The 19,746-nt window shown below is 41.5% G+C and overlaps 1 long non-coding RNA gene across 1 annotated transcript in view; it reads right to left on the bottom strand.

Moving 5' to 3' along the window:
* LOC138258782 (uncharacterized) overlaps positions 1 to 19,746 on the bottom strand; it is a 116,110-nt gene that overhangs the window by 62,480 nt on the left and 33,884 nt on the right. The window contains exon 2 of the long non-coding RNA XR_011198566.1: positions 2,755 to 2,835. This is a non-coding gene — a long non-coding RNA (uncharacterized lncRNA). The remainder of the gene's footprint in view (positions 1 to 2,754; positions 2,836 to 19,746) is intronic.

Raw genomic sequence — 19,746 nt, 5'->3', positions numbered from 1 at the left:
GGTCTTACTAGATGTTAACAACCCATTCACTGGCAAGGCTGAAATCTCGTACAACTATTACAAAGTCCGCACCATAATTAAATTAAACAAATTAGATACATCTTGCAAATAATCCATCACAACAGATGGAATGGATACATGGTTTGTGGTAGCAAATTCAATAACCTCAATCAACACATTTTATGTGATCTGGCACCTGTGGATGAACCATGTGTGTGGTATTTTCTTTTTACCAACCTGCAAACGTTTTGTCTAGTTTTTCACATCTACTTTGAAAGATATGTTGGTGGGGATGTGGTTCTTGGGCAGAAGTGCGTGGAATCTTTCTCGTGAGTTCTAGTCCCATGGTGTCTCCTTTGTTCCTGTGTGACCGCAACTGAGAGTCTGCTGGCTGCTGCGAGGTTGAGACAAAATCAGAATGAGCGCACTGTCAAACGAGTGGTGATTAAAGGCAGCACGTATGCCCGATGCAAGACGGCCATCTTGCCGCCTACAGAGAGAATTTGAGACCGCAATCGAGTGAAAAAGAGGCTCGGCGTGATTTTACACTGAGGCACAATAGAGAGCGACACAGAAGGCAGCCATTGTAGCTTGTAATTATTGTGAAAGTGCTCACCCACTATTGCCCTAAAGCTTCTGCACTCAAACATATTTACATGGTTGTAGATACAAAATAAAAAGGCCCACCAGGGGCCAAATCCTAACACCATGCAACGTGATGGCAGGAACTCGAGTTTAGAGTGGAGGATGCCTGACCGATGGAGTATTGAAGATTGTCGCCACATCAGTTTGATCATTCTCTTTAAGTCCAGCTGGACCGCAAGGTAGAAGAAGCCTATTTGACTGGTTGTGCATTGTAAGCGTCAGGGGTAAGGAGAGAATTACAGTGGAGACTCTGTGAGCCCCCTGGGGAACATTACCCAGAGAGTCACTTTTAGAAAACCGAGACACAGATAAATTCCAATATCTAAAAAGACTCTTGGTCCAAAACCTAAACATCAACTCACCCTCTCTGAGGACACACCAATGGTCCAGGACCTGAGGGGTGCCACTTGGATGTTAAGGGCTTAATCCACCTGGATCTGGACACTGGTGCAGATGGTTGGGAGTCTGTTATGTTCCTGTGGCTCTGAACAGGAGGTCGTCAGACTAGCTTTTGGGGTCACTTTGGGAGCAGGCCCAGTCCCTCTGATTCAGGCAGCAGGACAGCAGGGATTCAATCCAGCAAGGTGGCAGTACAGCAAGACAATAGTCAAGTGACACAGCAGTCTTTTCAGTAGCACAGCTGTTCTACTTCTTGGAAAAGTTCACACAGATTGAGAAGTGTACTGAATAGTGTCTGAGGACCAATTTTTATACCTGGTCCTTTCTTTGAAAAGGGAGAAGCATTTTGGGTGGAGGCAGCGCACAGTCTATTTAAGTGTAAACAGGGCTGTGCCCAGCTCCACGCTCCACCCTCTCATCCTGCTAGTATTGGCCTATTCAGGATCACCTAATTGTGTGTGGCTGTCTTGGAAAAGTACACAAAGCTCAACTGTCAGCTATACCCGGTCATTTGACTGAGAGTGCACAGGAGCATGATTTACAACCTCTCATCTGATGGTTCTTTTTAGGTTGACTGAGATGCTGAGGAAGTTCACAATAATAAATGTTTGTGAAGCACGTTTGGGCACACAATGCGGATCAGGAATCAGTGATTGATGTTGAAATTTTGTATTTCCAATCAATAATCAATACAATGCATATGCATGTCATGAACATGTTAATAAGATACATTATTACAGCAGGCAAGCTGAAAATATCACAGTTATTTTAATTGCTTTAGGTTAAGATGCAGAGCAATAACAGCAACTGCAATACGGAAACTGGGAATTAAAAAAAAGGTGTGTCACAAAGAAATTCCTGTTCTCTTTACTAAAGATGAAATGGTTTTAAAATCATCTAATCACAAGTCTAAGAAAGGAATGAGGATGGTTTGAATGAAATCCTAAGGGAATATAGAAATGTAAGAAGGTTTCGGCATAGTGAAGACTCCAATAGAAGTCTTCCAAAAAAGGGAATAAGTATTTATCATATTGTGACAGGACATCCCCACGAAGATGGGCCGAGGTTTGAGTTCCCCACGGGGACTCAAAAGAGAATGCTGTCAGCACGGCCGGAGGAGCGTGTAGGCGTCATCAAGAACATCAATTACCCGGCGCAGAAGGAAGAGGCGGCCGAGGAACACTGGAGACGAGGAAGACGGCTGATGAAGAAAGATAAGGCGAGCGCAGTTCCAGCAGAAACGCGGAGAAACAGCCCAGGAACAGAGAACAAGACCAGAGGTGTAGCAGAGAGGATCCCTAGAGGGACGTGACCGCTTGTGCAGTCAGCTTAGTCTGCTGCTAAAATGGGTGGGAGTTGTCGGGAGGGATCAGAGAGCAATAGGGCAGACCAAAAGTGACGGGAAGCCCCGGGGCACATATTTTCTTCCACATTAAGCAAGGTGAAACCCACAATAAGAAAGCAAAGAAACTGGAAACTTTGGGCAGATATGTTATTCAAATTTAAGCACGGTGAAACCGCAAAAAAGAAAGGACAATACAACTAAACCAATAAGTACCCACAATTTCTCCTTCCCTTCCCCCCCTTTTCTTGGGCACATGGGCAGCACTTAGCAAGTATAAACAGTTGGGTTACACAGAGGGATTCCCTCTTAACCCCTTCCCCTTTTGCATGCAAATTAATAAAAACCAACAAAATAGAAACACTTACCTGACAACGGCTTGTTGTTGTTGTTTTTTCCTTCCTCTGACTCGCTACCTGAGGGCCGGATACAAGTGAACTCCTGATGACCTAAGAGGAGAAAAGAACAAAAAAAACTATAACCCGGAAAGGAAGGAGGAAAAGAACAGAAGGACTAGACTTACAGAGTTATAGACACAACTATACACACTGAATAGGATTCTTCTTGGGAATACAAATATCGTTTGAATAGTCATCCCTGGTTTGACCACTTTCTTAAGGAGAAGTGAAAGCCCGGTGTCCTCCCTGGGGAAAAACCATATGACACATATTTAGCGTAAAGCTTCACACTTGCAAAGATATTGGGAGCAGAGAGGTCCATACCTCTTGAATCTAAGGACCTTAAAACTCAACCATATCTCTTCCCTCCCCACCAGGAACCAATCATCTCCTTGCCCATCATGTACATTTGCAAAATACCCTGAATTTCTCATCCCACAGAACTCTGGACAGTTACTGCAACCTTGAACATCTCACATTCCTGATACGTGATGAATAGATGACTTTAGCCGCTCATTAGGTCTTCATGTCCCTTACCAAGATTTCTCTATCCAGGCCTTCCTATCAGTAAACCAATACATATAAAATACTGCTTTTCCATAGCTAATGAAACATTGGAATAGACCAACAATACAAAGAACGCACAAACCAAGCAAAATATATTTTAAAATTAAGGTCATTAGTCAGGCTAACTTTAACCAAACATTGAATGTGCATTTCGAATATATGATTATACATGGACACATATAACTTTCAAAATAAATGCAAACATTAATAAAATAATGCATGCTTACTTCTGCAAATACAACTTAATAAGTGTAAATATGTGTAGGAAAGTACCCTCTTTTTGGCATGTTACCTCCAATCTCTGCCTGATGTCAGTGTGTTTTGACTGTGTCACTGGGATCCTGCTAGCCAGGACTACAGTGCTTATGGTTTTTGGCCTGCTTGTCAGTATGTTTCACTCTTTTTGAAAGTATGCTTGACTGTGTCACTGGAGTCCTGCTAATCAGAACCCCAGTGCCTATGTTCTCTCTGTTTCCAAGTTGCTCACTACATACTGGTAACCCAGTATTTTACTCCAAATTGGCATACTGGCCACCCCTTATAAGTCCATAGTATATGGTACTTAGGCACCCAGGGCATTGTGGTTTCATGGGATCCCTATGGGCTGCAGTATTACTTTTGCCACCCATAGGGAGCCCATGCAAAGGCTTCTGCAGGACTGCCATTGCAGTCTGCGAGAAATTGTGCATGCACCCTTTCACAGCCATTTTCACTACACCATATCACTTAGTAGTCACCTATATATTAGGTCTTCCAACCCTGAAGGCTGGATGCAAAGTACCTGTGTTGAGGGCACCCCTGAACTAGCAGAGGTGCCCCCACATCGTCCAGGATTCTTTTCCTGGACTTCGTGAGTGCGGGGACGCCATTTTACGCGTGCACTGTACATAGGTCAATACCTATGTCCAGCTTCACAATGGTAACCCCGAATATGGCCATGAAAGGTAATCAAACACAGTAAGGGGGTGCACCACTCCAATTTGTCAAATAAGATACAATAAGTGCAGAAAGTCCAATATTTTCAAGCAGGTAATAAAACAATGTAACTGTTATTTTGGTCCACAAGACTTTAATTGATACGAGAAGCTTGTTACAGCAATAAGTTCTTGAGGACAAGCAGTCAACGCGTTTCGCCCTATCAACATGGGCTTCTTCAGGGCTGCAAAGTAACATATAACCATAAAAAAAGTAAGGTAACATAATAGCATACGTAAAATAACAGAGACAAAACATATTGACATACAAGATGTTATTTTACATACATGTAGCAAAGATACAACACATTGTAAGATAACAAACAAAGTCGCAAAGAGAGAGAGTATATATACAAACAATATCTAGATTTGGACCAATATCGAGTCATGTGTAATAGATAGAACCGGCAAGGAAAAAATGGGAAGGAAAAGAGAAAAGAGAAAAGAAGAAATCCGCAAATTATATCGTAAAAGAGTGTACACCAGAACGTAATAAGGTGAAAAAATAGGCAGTGTAGCTGAAGACCCATTACCAGCCACGAAGTGACATGCAGTAACCAGAGTTTGATTCAAGTCACAAAAAAAGGGGGGGGTAATTTAAATTGAAGAAAACACACATACCAAGAGTAGTATTCCAATTAAGATAATATTGTTGTTCACAATGTGCATATGAACACAAGTGTAGGACGATTCTAAAAAATTGGATGAGAAAACTCATGACAATATATACGACGAGAAAGTTATTGATTTCAAATAATATGAATAAGCTAAAAAGGCAATGTATGAGTTAAGTACAATTGATCCGGGAAGAAATATGGAGACTAAAAAGTTTGTACTGTGCATATATCAAGCAAAGAAACAGCGGTACCATCGGAAATTAATTTAAGAGTATTTAGGTAGCCGCATTCGTAAATACACAGGCTTTCCCAGCCTTACCTGAAATTTTATAATAAGTTGTTACGCAATGATCCCAGTAATAATAAAGGCCGGTAGCCAAGGAAACAAATAGAAAGGGAGACGGGCCCGGTCGTGTGCCGCCCGTCAGCTAATCAACGTCCGAGTATCCAAAGTTGTAAAAAAGTGGGATGCCAGGTATATGTAATCTCGACATGGACGGGAAGGAAGTGTCAACAAAGAAGACGGACTTTGTAAAGTCGGCGTCTTTGAAGAGTTGGTATATTTATGGTGAAACACGGCGGCCATATTGGGATGAGAAAATGGACCGTACAAAGCCGGCATCATCAAAGAGTCGGTATACTCATGGTCATGCGTGGCGGCCCTATTGAAATAAGAAAAAATATACGAAAAAATATAATTTCAGAAAACAAGGGGGAAGACAGTAGAAGACAGTGACAAGCCCAAATAGAAGAAAAATATAATCCAAGTGATCTGCGAAAAGTGATAAGAGAACATATACCCGGCCATGAACAGTGAAAGGATAGTTACACAATGTCATATACAGCAATAAGAAAATATACAGTGCAAATAGCAATTCAATCTCCAATTGTCATTAGGTTAACCTATTTGCATAAATTTGGCAAATAAATATAAATATAAACAGACACTGGCCCAGATAAACATGGAAAATAATATTCTGTTTGTGTAATACATGGCCATGAAAGGTGTCTAACAACTGGGAATGGTACCCCAATACTGATTCCAGTATTGGTTGCACAATCCCATGCACTCTGGGGGCTCACAGTGGGCCCCAGTACTGCCATACCAACCTTCTGAGGCTTTCCAGGCAGCCCCAGTTGCTGCCACCTCACAGACTGGTTTCTTCCCTCCTGTTGCTTGAAAAGCTTAAGCACAGGAAGTCAGAACAAATGATTTCCTTTGGGATAGGGGTGTGACACCCTCTCCTTTTAGAAATAGGTGTTACAGGCATGAAAGGGGTAGCCTCCTAGAGCCTCCGGAAATGCTTTGAAGGGCACAGTTGATGCCCTCCTCACATAATCCAGTCTCACCCAGTTCAGGGACCCCCAGTTCCTGCTGTGGTGCAAAACTGGACAAAGGATACGGGCGTAAGTACTCCCCTGTCCATCAAAGGGGTGATACCCAGAGCTCCTCCAGATTGCCCCTGGGTTTTGCCATCTTGGATTCCAAGGTGGGGGGGCACTTTGAGAGCATCTGAGAGGCCAGTGCTAGCAGGTGATGTCAGAGCCCTCCCTGATAGGTGCTTACCTGGTTAGGTGACCAATCCCCCTTTTAGGGCTTTTTAGGGTCTCTCCTCTGGATGTTTCTTCAGATTCGGATTGCAAGACTCCAGCAGGAATCCTCTGCATCCTTCACTTCATCTTCTACCAACAGAAGCGCAGCTGAACCCTCCAGGAACTCTACAAACTGGAAACAAAGAAGCAAAGAGGGCTTCTGCAACATTGTAACTTCAGCTCCTGCAAGCAACTGCAACAGTGCACTGACGACTGCCTGTCTTCAGTATACACCAGAAGAACTGAAAGAATCTCCCGTAGAGAGACGGAGTCACTTCCCTGCTTCAGCAGGCACCTCTGTGCAACAACGACTGGTGGCGTGGGACCCCTCTCCAGATGACGAGCATGAATCCAGCAACAAGGGTGGTGTACTAAAGTGACTCCAACAGTCCCAACGTCCACCTGTCCAACTTTGGTGGAGGTAAAAGCTTGCCTCCCCACGCAAGACAGTACCACTGTGCACAGCGTGACTTGCACTTGCCAAGGCTTGTGTGCGACATTCCAAGAAGTTCTTTGTGCACAGCATAGCTTAGGACCCAAGCACTCCATCCTGTGACGCACAGCTTCGTGAGTGGTTCTCCGGTGGCATGAGATCCCTTTTTGCTGTGCTGCGTGGGCCTCCATTTGCACCTTCTTTGTCCCCGTGCTGTGGCACTCCTGTGCACACTGCCTGGTCTTCTGAGGGCTCTCTGAGTTATCCCCCTCTGTCTTCCACTCCTGGGTAGAGGTCACCAGGACCCTCCTGGTCCTGGGCAGCACCATTTTCCTCAAACTGCGAGCTTTGCATGTGTCAAGGCTTGTTGGTGGAATCCAGTGACGCAAATCAGACTGCAATCATCCATCCAGAGTAGGACATCTTCTGCACCAACCAGGAACCTGAATCCATCTTCTTGGGTGCAGTACTGACTGTTCTTCTTCACCAGTGGTTCTTCTTTTGCACCTTTATCCGGGCTCTTCTTCCACAGGTCTTCGGGTCCAGGAACCCATCACTGGTGTCTTGCAGTCTCTTCTTGTTCTTGCATAATCCTCTATCACGACTGCCTTTGTGTTGCAGGAAACTTACTATAATTTACTCCTGTTTTCCTGGGCTCTGGGGTGGGTTCTATTACTTACCTTTGGTGTTTTCTTACACTGCCAGTGCCCCTCTACACACTACACTTGCCTAGGTGGGAAACTAACTTTCGCATTCCACTATTTTAGTATATGGTTTGTGTTCCCCGAGGCCCATTGCAACCTATTGTGATTTTCACTTTTTGCACTGTTTTCTGACTGTGTACTTACCTGTTTTTCGATACTAGTGTATATATTGTGTATAATACTTACCTCCTAAGGGATTATAGGGGGTTATTCTAACTTTGGAGGAGGTGTTAATCCGTCCCAAAAGTGACGGAAAAGTGACGGATTTACCACCAGCCGTATTACGAGTCCATTATATCCTATGGAACTCGTAATACGGCTGGTGGTATATCTGTCACTTTACCGTCACTTTTGGGACGGATTAACACTCCTCCAAAGTTAGAATAACCCCCATAGTCTCTAAGGTATTTTTGGCATTTGTGTCACCAAAATAAATTATTTGTGTAACACTGAGTATTTTTCTTTCGTGTGTGAGGACTATGTGACTACAGTGGTATTGCAAGAACGTTGCATGTCTCCTAGTTCAGCCTTGGCTGCTCTGCTACAGCTACCTCTAGACAGCCTGGCTTCTAGACACTGACTATGTTTCACTAATAAGGGATAACTGGACCTAGTATAAGGTGCAAGTACCTTTGGTACCCACTACAAAACAGGCCAGCCTTCTACAGTATGAAACATGAATAATGATTACATGTAAGCTTTTTAATTGAACATTAGTGCACATTATAAAAATGTAGCTTTTCAGTGGTAACATTACATTAAAGTGTTTAGTAGTTCGCAGATGTTAATATTATTTAAGGCACATAGTAAATATATTGTCAAATTTAAATGCGCATTTGCACAATGATGACGTGTAGAGGATGGAGTCTAAATTGTGCTACACCAATCCCCCCTCAGATTGCAACGTTAGAAATCACAATAACACAAATATGAATCCATATCAGGTGAGATCAAGTCAAAGCCATTAAGTTTTCAACAACTTTTGTCTAATATTTTCCAGTTGTTTCATGTCATTATAAAATCTACACTGATTCTCCTTCATTCCAATATAGCTTTAAGTTATTTTCCGTTCCTTCAAATGTTGATTTAATTTCTTGTCTTTACGTATATATTTCCCTAATAATGAACAATCATATTGCACAGATGGCAATAACGATGAGATGTCTCTAGACAGAACCCACTATTTCACTTCATAGATTTCCAAACCATCTGCCAGTCCTAGAAAACCCATTTCTAATTGTTTCCCAAACATCCATAGCTTCAAATTTCTGTAAGTCTCCTTTTAAATCATTACTGTATTTTACAGTATTTATTTAAGTCCTCACTCTTTTCAGGGATATCGGTGTAGCATTGCTGGATCTTTAACGTTTTGCAGACTCCACCGTCTTTCGCAAGAAGGATGTCTAGCACAAGAGGATTTAGAAAAACCATGGCTCTCATAGCTATCATTTCAGTGTCTATAGCCAATGCAGAATTTGGTGTACTCATGGAAAACTTATCCACTATGGTGAACAGTTTCATAATCTTGAGATCTTTCAAGATTACATTTACAGTTGGAACCACAGCACCAAAATGTCTCCCACAATTTCTGCTCCACTAATACTTCATGTAGTTCTAGGGTTCATTTCCCACACAAGATCATTCAAATGTTCCACATGAGAAATCTTTTGGAAATACACCTAAATAAAATGTACCATACCGCCCTTTGGACAATTTCAAAGATGCACAATCCCCACAAACAAAACATACTCCATGAATGACGAGCTATCGTCCTCACAGGAATAGAAGCCAAATATCCCCAATTTCAAATATATGGTCACTATCACTTCTATCCATGAAATTAGCGCTCAGGGAACATTTATTCCTGTCCAAACATGATTTCCCTTTATTTTGCCAATCTGAAAGTAGTGCAGGTATAACTCCTAAGTCTTGATGCTTTGCTGCTTCCTCATCCCTCTGTCCTTTATATCTCTCACTCCATAATGTTTTTCCCCTTTCATCTATTGCTCTATTCCTGTCTTCTACTGAATCTAAAAATGTCTTCTCAACCTCGGTTAAAGAACATGTCAAACTGTTTCTATGAACATAAACCCCATCCAATGTCGTAATTGGTTTAAGGAAATAGCCAACCATCTCCATTGTCTTAGCGTGGAAATGATGTTTCAACTTCTTCAACAAAGGAACTTCAGAAAATGCCAAATCATAACTTGAATAATGACATTGGATATGTCTCTCTCCATAAAACAGATTCAACAGAAGTCTACACATAACACTATACACAAGAGGAATATGCCTATAAGTGATTCCCTTTGAGGCTGACGCAGGTAACTGCATCCAGACATAACTGTCCTTTGCATCCATAGTGTCAATATATTTATAAAGCAATTTAAAATAAACAATTGAGGAATAATTTACTCTAGATGCATCTACATGCAAAGCTTTACAATCCAGTGCATGCAAACCATTATATATGGAGCTTAAGGTCTTAGGGGTAACATTAGGCTTAAGCTCAGCTATTGTGGAAGATTAGGTGAAGTTAATCTTACAAGAAGACTGATTAATACTACAGCAGTGACAAACAACACTCCCACTAATAAATATCAATGTTTTATTAGTTTCCATGTCTTCCCTAGAATCAGACCATTATGTAGAAATTAGCAGCAATTAGCAGCAAACGGAGTCTTCTCTGTACCTTTCTACTTGTGCAAATGGCAAAACAAAGCTCAAATGATGTTCAATTAAATCATTTACAAAGTCCTCATGAGTCTTCCCTAGGCCTACTCTGTCTTCTTCTAAAAGACACCTTTCGCTCCTTCTGCTGCCTCAGGCCTAGCGAATATTCTTAATTCTTTTTAAACAATGATCTTTTTATTATTTACAAATCAAAGTTCAGTTCGAACGATCATGCCAGTAGTCTCTCAAATTCATTAGTTAATTGAGAATGTCAGTTCAAACTCAGTTCAAATTCCAATTCAAGATTACAAAGGCTCAATGGGATCTCATTCTTGTCTTCCAAATCACAAATTTCCCTTTCACAATCGTTATCAGCAAAAGAAGTCCATTCATTGCAGTCTAGCTCTTTTTGATCTCCTGAGTACAGGCTGTTCACTTTCACTGTCACTCAGGTTCAAATCCTCATTATCCCTAGGACAGTACTCATTCCTCGTTCAAGCAATCTTAATCTCTCTCTTTCCTGTCTTCCTGGATAGCAGTCCTAAATCCCCATTTGGCATGACACAGCACTAGGCCCTTCGTCAGGGTCCAAGCCAAGGCTCCTCAACTGTCACTTCATCAAAACACACTCAGGCTGAGGATGTGCTGTCACAGGCTCTTGCCAATTCTCAGTACTCTGTGCATCCTCTTCTTGCTGTCTTTGTGAGTTGCACTTCTGAAAGAGGTACTGTGACATCATTAAGAGGTCCCTCCTCTGAGTGTGGGCTGCATGAATCCATTTAGGAAGACCCTCACACTTAACAGCAGTATTAGTCCCTAAGATAACCTGGTACAGTGCCTGCTCCAGACACTTTTTCTGAATGTGTTTCTTCACCAAGACTCAGTCGCCAGGACTGAGGTCATGGCACTCCTCTAGACGTGGAGAGGCAGTAACAGTCCCAACCTGCCGGGACACAGAATAGATCACATCAGCTAGTCCCTTGCAATAGTCAAGAATGATGCCATCCGTAATGTTCACATGCACATTTGCAGGCACTGCAGGCAGACTCATGGTTCTCCCAATGATTATCTCATGTGGGGCCAATCCTGTTTTTTTGTTGGGAACATCATGAAGACTCATTAGCACAAGAGGCAAAGTGTCTGTCCACTTAAGAGATGTTGACTGTAACTGTCTAAAATCGTGAACGACACCAAAGCCATACCGACTATCTAAAAATATAGTCACTCTCAGCTGGTCAGAGACACAGCAAGCTCTAGTAAGAGCTATCAATTCAGTCACTTATGCAGAGGACACTCCTCAAAGCCAAGAAGCTTTGACTACTTCTGAGACTGTACAGATTGCATAGACAGCTCTCAAGTTTCCCTCATTGTCTCTTAGACAAGGACCACCCGCAAACAATATGTAATAAGACTCTACCTGTGGCTCATCTTGAATATCTGATCTCAGCTTGGTGCATAGTTCAGTGACATCAAGACAACCATGCTCAACCTCCCATCATCATTTTAATTCTCTGGCAGAGGAATTAAAGTGGCTTGATTCAAAGTGGCAAATATTCCAAAGGGTCAGCCTCAAGTTTAATTTGTTGACATTTGGTCAAGCTCCTGTTTGTAAGGTGCTGAGTGTGAGTATGTGTCAATAATATATCAAATTAATGCCATGCAAGACTAGATAAAGGATGTCCCATCACAATACTTTCACACCGTTCTATGCTGGCACCAGCTGCCGCCACGCTTTAAGAATTCCGGGCAGTTCTGTGGCTCAGGAACAAGAGAAACAGAGAGTATGCCACAGGTCACCTTGTATTTCTGTGCAGATGTGTAAGGACTGAGAGTCCACAGCCCTCTCTCACTGCAGAAAAGAGTAAAAGTTTTATTGTATTAAGGCATTCCTAGTGCCGGAGCAGAACAGAGACTTTCAGCTCTATCAAGGCAACTAAGCAGTTGTTATCCCATGGTATCAGATCAGACACATCCTTGTGTGTCAGCCTCTGTAAGGGCTTGGCCACTAGGAAAAAGTTGGGTATCCTCTGGCGACAGAAGCCCACCATTCCCCAAAACAACCTGACTTCTCTCAGGATGGTTGGTGCGTTTATTTTATTAGTTGCCAAGATCCTTCCCTGTAACACCTTCCTCGCTGCTTTCTCAATGTGAGGTTCGAGAGCAATGAACTTCCTTCTGACCATACTACAACTAACTCAGGTACACTTTATGTCCATTCTCAGCTATGTAGTTTAACAATGCAATGGTCTAATTTTCAAACTTCTTGAGTATCAGATGCCACTAACAGGTCACAGTTGTACTGAATTAGAACAGAGTTTCAGGGCATGATTAGAGCTTCAAGGTTCTTTTAAAGGATCTGATTAAAGATAAGGAGACTCTCTATATACCTTTGTGGGACTCAGCACCATGCCAAAACATGGTTCTGGAACTGAAAATTGGAGAGTGACTGGCTGTCCTCATCCAAAGGAACAGAGAAAAATACCTGACACAGATTGATGACAGTGAAACACTCAGCTTCTCATAGAATTTGAAACAAAATCACAACTGGATTTGATCATCCCACTGGACAACAGGGAACAACAATGTTGTCAATTCTTCTCAGGTCCTGCACTATGCAGTATTTACTGCTAGGCTTTTGAAAGCCCATAATGGATGAATTACATGGATTCCCCATTATTTTCTTCACAATGCCCTGGTGTATCATTGACTCAATCACAGGTGCATTTCCAGCAATTGTTTTAGGGGTCATATCTTACTGTAGGGTTCTTGGATACTCAACATTTAGCTTTATTTTTATGCACCCAGGCTCAACTCCTTTTATGAGACTAATGCATTTTCCTAAAAAGTCCTAGACCTCAGGCTTCACCGTATCTCTAAGATCGAGTGGTAAATCTTCAGATTCTATTACGGTATAAAAGTCTATCTTTGTCCCTTGACTCATCAGTTTAAAGTATATATAATTAAAATAGGTTTGGAACTCTCCGCCTTTTGGTGTGCAATAGAGAGTGGAATTTAACTTGCACAATATATAATGTCCTCGTAAATTCACAGGATTTGAGTCACACCCAACAAACTGCTGTTTCTCCTGAAAGGATCCTATTTTAACAGGTACATTTCAGTTACTTGGTTTGTCATTTGTTTATTTGTGACACCTACAACTTAGACTCTTTTGATCACGAGGGGTAAGTTTGGAATCTCCACTGTTCTAACAGGAGAGCAGGTAGCACCAATATCAATCAAAAATGATATGTGGTCATTCACCTCGCTTTCTACATATTGACCACCCTGCACCAAGTATTCAATCATCCTTCCCAGTCTGGCATCATTATTGTGACTGAACAGAAATGTAGCCCCCAAAGGCATCAAACATGGGAAACTGCTGAAACTGGTTCTGACTTGGAATGACTTTTGATTTAAATTTGGGACTTGATTTGAAATAAATTGGGGACGTGTGCATTTTGCTGCAGCATCGGAGCTTGTGGAACCTACAGCATTGGATCTTTGGACACATTCGAATTTTGCATTCTCTGTGGCTGTATGGTATTATTACTCTGGGGCTGTATGAACCCTAAATTCTGACCCTGGTTCTCATTCATCACTCTATTGGGATTAAGATGACATTCCCACTTCCAATACCCTAATTTAGTCTATAATGACAAGGGTTCAATCTCTTCAAAGTTGCCACATCAATCCCAGTACTCGGGTCAGTTGGGACACCACGACTTCTACCTTGTTGCGGGAACCCATTTCTACCTTGTATCACAGGAGTTCCCTGCTGACACACTCCTTGTATAGAACCAACATTCCCTACACAAAGTTGACTCTTACTTCCTCTCTGTGCTGTTTTGTTCTGTGCCAACATCTTCTCCTTCAACCGTCTTCTGCTACATTTCCAGTTCATCGATGCAATAGTTCACATACCTCAGGATCTTATTAACTGACTTATCCTGCAACAGATCAAATGCTGGTGAATCATCAAGCAAATCTGAGGTCTCAATCCCGTCACAAACTGGAACGCAAAACATTCCGCTGTGCTGATTAAACACCTGCAACAATCTCTCATAATAATCAAGCACCGACTCTTGGGCTCTTGAGTAGCCCTGTCAATCTTAACCCAATCAATGTCTTTAGCTGGTATCTTCCCTTTCAAAGAGGTTATCACCTATTGATACTTTTTCATCTCCAATTGTGAAGGGGTTTGTGGTAATGACTTTCTCGGGGGTTCCTTTACAGGCCACTCACCAGCCACTTTACATTCTGGCCACAAGTCACTCAGTACCACAGTGTCAACAAAGGTATTCAAATTCACCCACACGATTAGTGAAATCTTCACAAATCACTCAACCGATATATACCATTCCACCACTTTTTCTAAGTCTTGGAAATTCATTAGTGAATGGTCCAAGATCACTTCCAATCCAAAGCACATGGTATGAACCTCCACCAGGCACTTTGCTTAATGGAAAATTTGAAGTGCCCTCTCCATCCATTAAATATGGAGGCGGGCTCTCCCTTTGGTTTCTTTCGTTCTTTCTTCTTCTTCCGTCTGATTTTCCACTTCTCCAGCTCATCCCACTTCTGAGTGTTACAAATTATTTCCTTAGTTTGCATTTTCATTCTTGATGTTATCATACTGCAATTGCCATTATCATCAAAACTCACACAACAGCTTTTCTACAATGACTTGGTTCGGTTTAAATCTACCTCATAAGTTTGGCCATTTCAGACAATTTGTCATGAGCTTGTCTTGCAAATCTAGTAAGATCTTTAAACATGAATACAAGTTGGTTTTCTTGGAAGGTACCTAATCAGGAAAGTTCAAAGTTACCTTGTATTATCTCATTCACGTCTAGCTTTGGTTTGACCATATTCACTGTATTTTCCCTCTGTCATACCATTCTATCTAGCATTCGCATAGCTACTCACTGCCTTAAACTCTTCCTCGATTTGTTTCCCTTATCCTAACATGTGCGGTGTGTTCCCAAGTATTAAGTGCTTTGAACTGTGTAGGTCTAGGAAGTGTACAATACCCTTATCAAGTTTTCAATGATTCTCAAATGTAATGTGCCATAGTGTGGAAACATCAGTGCACCTTCATTTTCTGTGATCCTATGCCATTGACTCAGCAAAATATATGAGTGAAGCCCTGCATTTATGACCATATAGTGACCTGGGATATCATCGGGTGGGGTCCCTTCTCCCTTCCAAACAGGTATTCTCACATCTCACCTAATCAAATTTCATATAGCCTTAAAGAATTTCATTTTGCAGGGTGAAGTCATTTATCACAAATAGGATACAGTTTCAAGAAGGAATAATTTATTCTTGCTCACAAACGTTGTCCGTTGTTAACAACCAATAACCAGTCAACTAATAACAGCACAGCACCAATGCCAACCATCCAATCTCAGCACTGCACAATGTGACATCTTTCTCACTCCTTGCAGCTGCTCATCCTGCTTTACTATTCTTCTCAAATGTTGCAGTAGAAGCACAACAACAATGTCAAGCAAATTCAACAACTTTGTGTGCTCCACTAAAGAATCAATAGTATTTAAATGCAGAAGAAATGGCTCGGAGCAACACTTCTGACCTACTCTGACTCACATTCGAGGGAAACCTCAACAAGCAGGGAATCATCTGGATTAGTGTAACTAAAGCCTGGCGCAAAAGGATCCACCACAGCAACCACACCTTACTCTCATACAAGGCTATTTGTCCCTTTCTCAATTGTGTAACCAATGGTACCTCATGACTAACACTGCCAAACGTAGCAGACAATTACAATACAGTGTCATCATCAAATTACTTTATTTCAGTCAGATGCAACCTTGAAAAGTACAATACATCATAATATACAAACATCTCTCAAGATCAGGTAAAACAAGTTATAAGTTGTAATAATATATATAAAACCATAAACCAATAAGAAATTATCCATTAAAAATACAATACGAAGGATAATAGCAGCATACATATATTCAAGTCATTACATACAAGCAGATACAGTTCCTCTCAAATAGAGCCCCCATCAGAAACCTAGCAATTTAGCAGCAGAAATATCACAGTAAATATAAAATCAGATATCAGTGGGCAATAACATTAAGACATGCAAGGATAGAAAAATAGCAGCATACATAAGTTCTAAATGTTACATCCCAGCAGATGTCAGGTATCAATGTGAAAACGTCTTTAGAAAGTGCAGAAGTAAAACAATAGCAACATTCATTAGTTGAAGGCATTGCAAAGCAGCAAATGGAATTTCTAACAAAAAGATTCCAGAGCCAAGTCCTATCAGTTAGCAGCAGAAATACACCATTCACACATAAAGTGCTTGCTCCATTGAGTAATAAGAGGCATTCATTACAGTATCCAAAACATAAGCAATAAAGATTATGAAGCTAGGGCACCACATTTGAAAAAACCAACAAGTACCCAAATGAGAAGGATTGCGCAGTTTTGACATCTCCAGGCAGGCCTACAACACAGCTGTTTTAATAGACCACGCTCCCTTAAGAAATCTTGACAGGGCAAATACAATGGGTTCTGATATGTCATATTTAATATGTGCAAGGCTACCAGACACTGCTTCGCACCTATATTGTGACATAAAGGGAGAACTCACCTAGATCTCTGGATTATAGAGTTATGACAGATTAGTAGAAAATGTACCTCACTTTCAACCATATTGGGACAGAAAGCACAGTCCCCAACAATTCCCCCTCCTTGCCCCACTTTGAGGTAAAAGACCTGAGAAGCAATGTACCAACTTGAAACTTAATGTGCAGGGACCTTGCCACTGGCGGAGTGACTCTCAAGAAATAGTTTGAAGCATGGAGTACAATTATGATTTAGATATTTGTCCATCAGGTCTCACCTCACGCCATACCTTCTGGATGGCATACTCCCAATAAATTCCTTTCACCCATTTGACTAAGGTGGTCCTCATCTTCCTGGGATCTTCCCACACACCCACAAGCTTTAGTTCATTAAACAGTGTTTTCACAGTTCCAAGTCAGGTGCAATATAACACTTACCAAATAGCATTAACTCCTGCAGCACAGCTTTGTAAGGGGGCAACTCCAGGGTCGACCAACTTCTAACCCAAAAGGTCAGACTTTCCAAGCAGGTAGCATAGTCAATCCTTCTAAGATTCAAGTCCCATCTTAAAGGTATAAGTGGTGTACTCAATGGGACATTCAGGATTGTTCTTACACATTTGTTTTCTGTGATGTTTAGTTGTGAAGTGTCACCCGAGCCCCAAATTTCTGCCCTGTACAATGCGCCACCAATGGCCACAGCTTTGTACACATCAAGGGCCAGGGGCATGGCCCTGATGATCAATGCTTTGTTTTTTCTGAGAGTGGGCGATGATCTCTGTAATAGTGTGGAATTACGTTTTGACAACTGTAGGTCCTGTGAGAGCTTGTCTGTGAGCCTATCTCCCACGTAGTCAAAACTCCTGATCTGTTCAATACTTGCTCCTTCCACAGTCATGTTGTTCCTATAAGTATGATGGAGATTATTAGCCACAAACCTGGAATACCTACATTGATCTCTAAACCCCTTTCCTTGCTGAAGCACACAATGTGATTTAACAACCCCTGCAATTCTATTGGACTACAGGAGAGCAGCAACGTGTCATTAGCAAAAGCAATACAGGGGTACAGGCACTAGCTATCTTAGGAGCATTGAGATGACTCTTATTCAACCATTCCACCATGCCGTTCATATACAAAGTGAACAACATAGGGCCAGTACACATAGGAATCCTAGTAGACAGGTCACCATGATCATTCCATCGTACATCTGAATACGTATCTGTATGTAATCTAACAAGAAGATGGAGAATGTCATGAGGGATTCCCATTTGGCCCAATACCTCCCAGAGAGTATGTCTCAGCACTAAATAAAATGCAGCTCTCCTGGCCATGAATGCTACATACAGATGGTCTTTCTTAATTACGATGTACTTTCAGTAGATGGTCATAAAGCTGAATAGCTAGTCAATAGTGCCTATATTTTCATGAATGCTGACCTTTAAGTGTGACAGGACCTGGTGTTCATCCCTCCATTCATGCAGGTGAAGTAAACTTGCCTACAAAGGATTTGTATTGTTGATGAGAGTAATAGGTCTATAATTTGCAGGAATGTGTTTTGGGCCATTCTTATAGATTGGAACAATAATGGTACCTCGCCAAGACTCTGGTGTTTCATCCCCATTTGATACAGCATTTCCTAGCTCCTCTGGGTAAGGCACCTCATCTGAATAAGGCACCCAGATGACTGGCTCCGAATAGAATAAGTCAACTGGTATATTATCAGGGCCAAGGGTATTTTCCTTCTTCATATGTGAAAGGGCTACCTTTGTTTCCTCAAGCTCGAATACTATTGGGGAAACACTAGGAGATTGGAAAGTGGCCAAAATGCGAGCCATCCAGTCTATCGTCTGGGAACAAGAGCGTAAGCTAGAGGTATCTCACTTACTATATAGAGCTTTGAAGTGGTCATCTTATACATCAACAGGAACAAATACATGTCTAATTTTGCACCCTCTTTGATAGCTCTGATCAGGCCCCATTTTACATCTCTACACTCTTTAGTAAACCAGGGGCACCCAGTGGAACTAAGTAGGGTCTTCTTATGTTGCTTCCTAAAGTAGCTTTTAGGAGTTTCAAATAGCTCAGCATGTTTACAACTACACTTAAATATAGTCAAATTACAGAAATCGCTAGATTTAGAGTGGTCCGCTAAAGATTGATACATTATGGCTTTTACATGACTATCATTATTAATATGTGCCCATATTATGTTCTTGCAATTATTTGTGAGGGCTGAAGGCATTAAAAAGTTATCATTGGCTTGGTTCAAGGACTTAAAATTAGATTGAAAATAAAGTCAGCAACAAGGGTATTATGGGCACTGTTAACTCGGTTGACAACAATCAGATGAAACCACAGCCTCAAGCCAAGGAAAATCTAATCTATGTAGTTAGTATTAAGGCATCTTTTAAAGGTTGTATAGGGTCAGTAATCAGATTTATTGTGCCCGTTAAAGGCTATCAGCCCATGATCTAAACAAAGATGAAAGGTTTGACTGGCTATTTTAGACCATTTCATTGGTGGTTTATTTATGAGGTCATGAATACCCCATTCCTCATCCTCCCTGATCATTAGGTCGGAAAGGGGTTCAAGAGGCTCAAATTTGGTGTTACAAATGCCAGCCATGATCATGGTCATGGTCCAAGAGAGATGTATGTTACCCTCTAGTAAAGAGCAAGTATAGTCGGCACTTTCCTGGGCTGAGCCTGTATAAATGCTAATCACAGCTACATGGTTTAACAAAGCAGATCTAACGGGCAACAAATGGATTCCTAGGATATCCTTAGATTCTGAGTCTAG

The sequence above is a fragment of the Pleurodeles waltl genome, chromosome 9 (assembly GCF_031143425.1).
Source record: "Pleurodeles waltl isolate 20211129_DDA chromosome 9, aPleWal1.hap1.20221129, whole genome shotgun sequence".
NCBI lineage: Eukaryota > Metazoa > Chordata > Amphibia > Caudata > Salamandridae > Pleurodeles > Pleurodeles waltl.
Note: the sequence above shows the minus strand (reverse complement) of the source record. Positions and strands in the feature narration are given on the sequence as shown.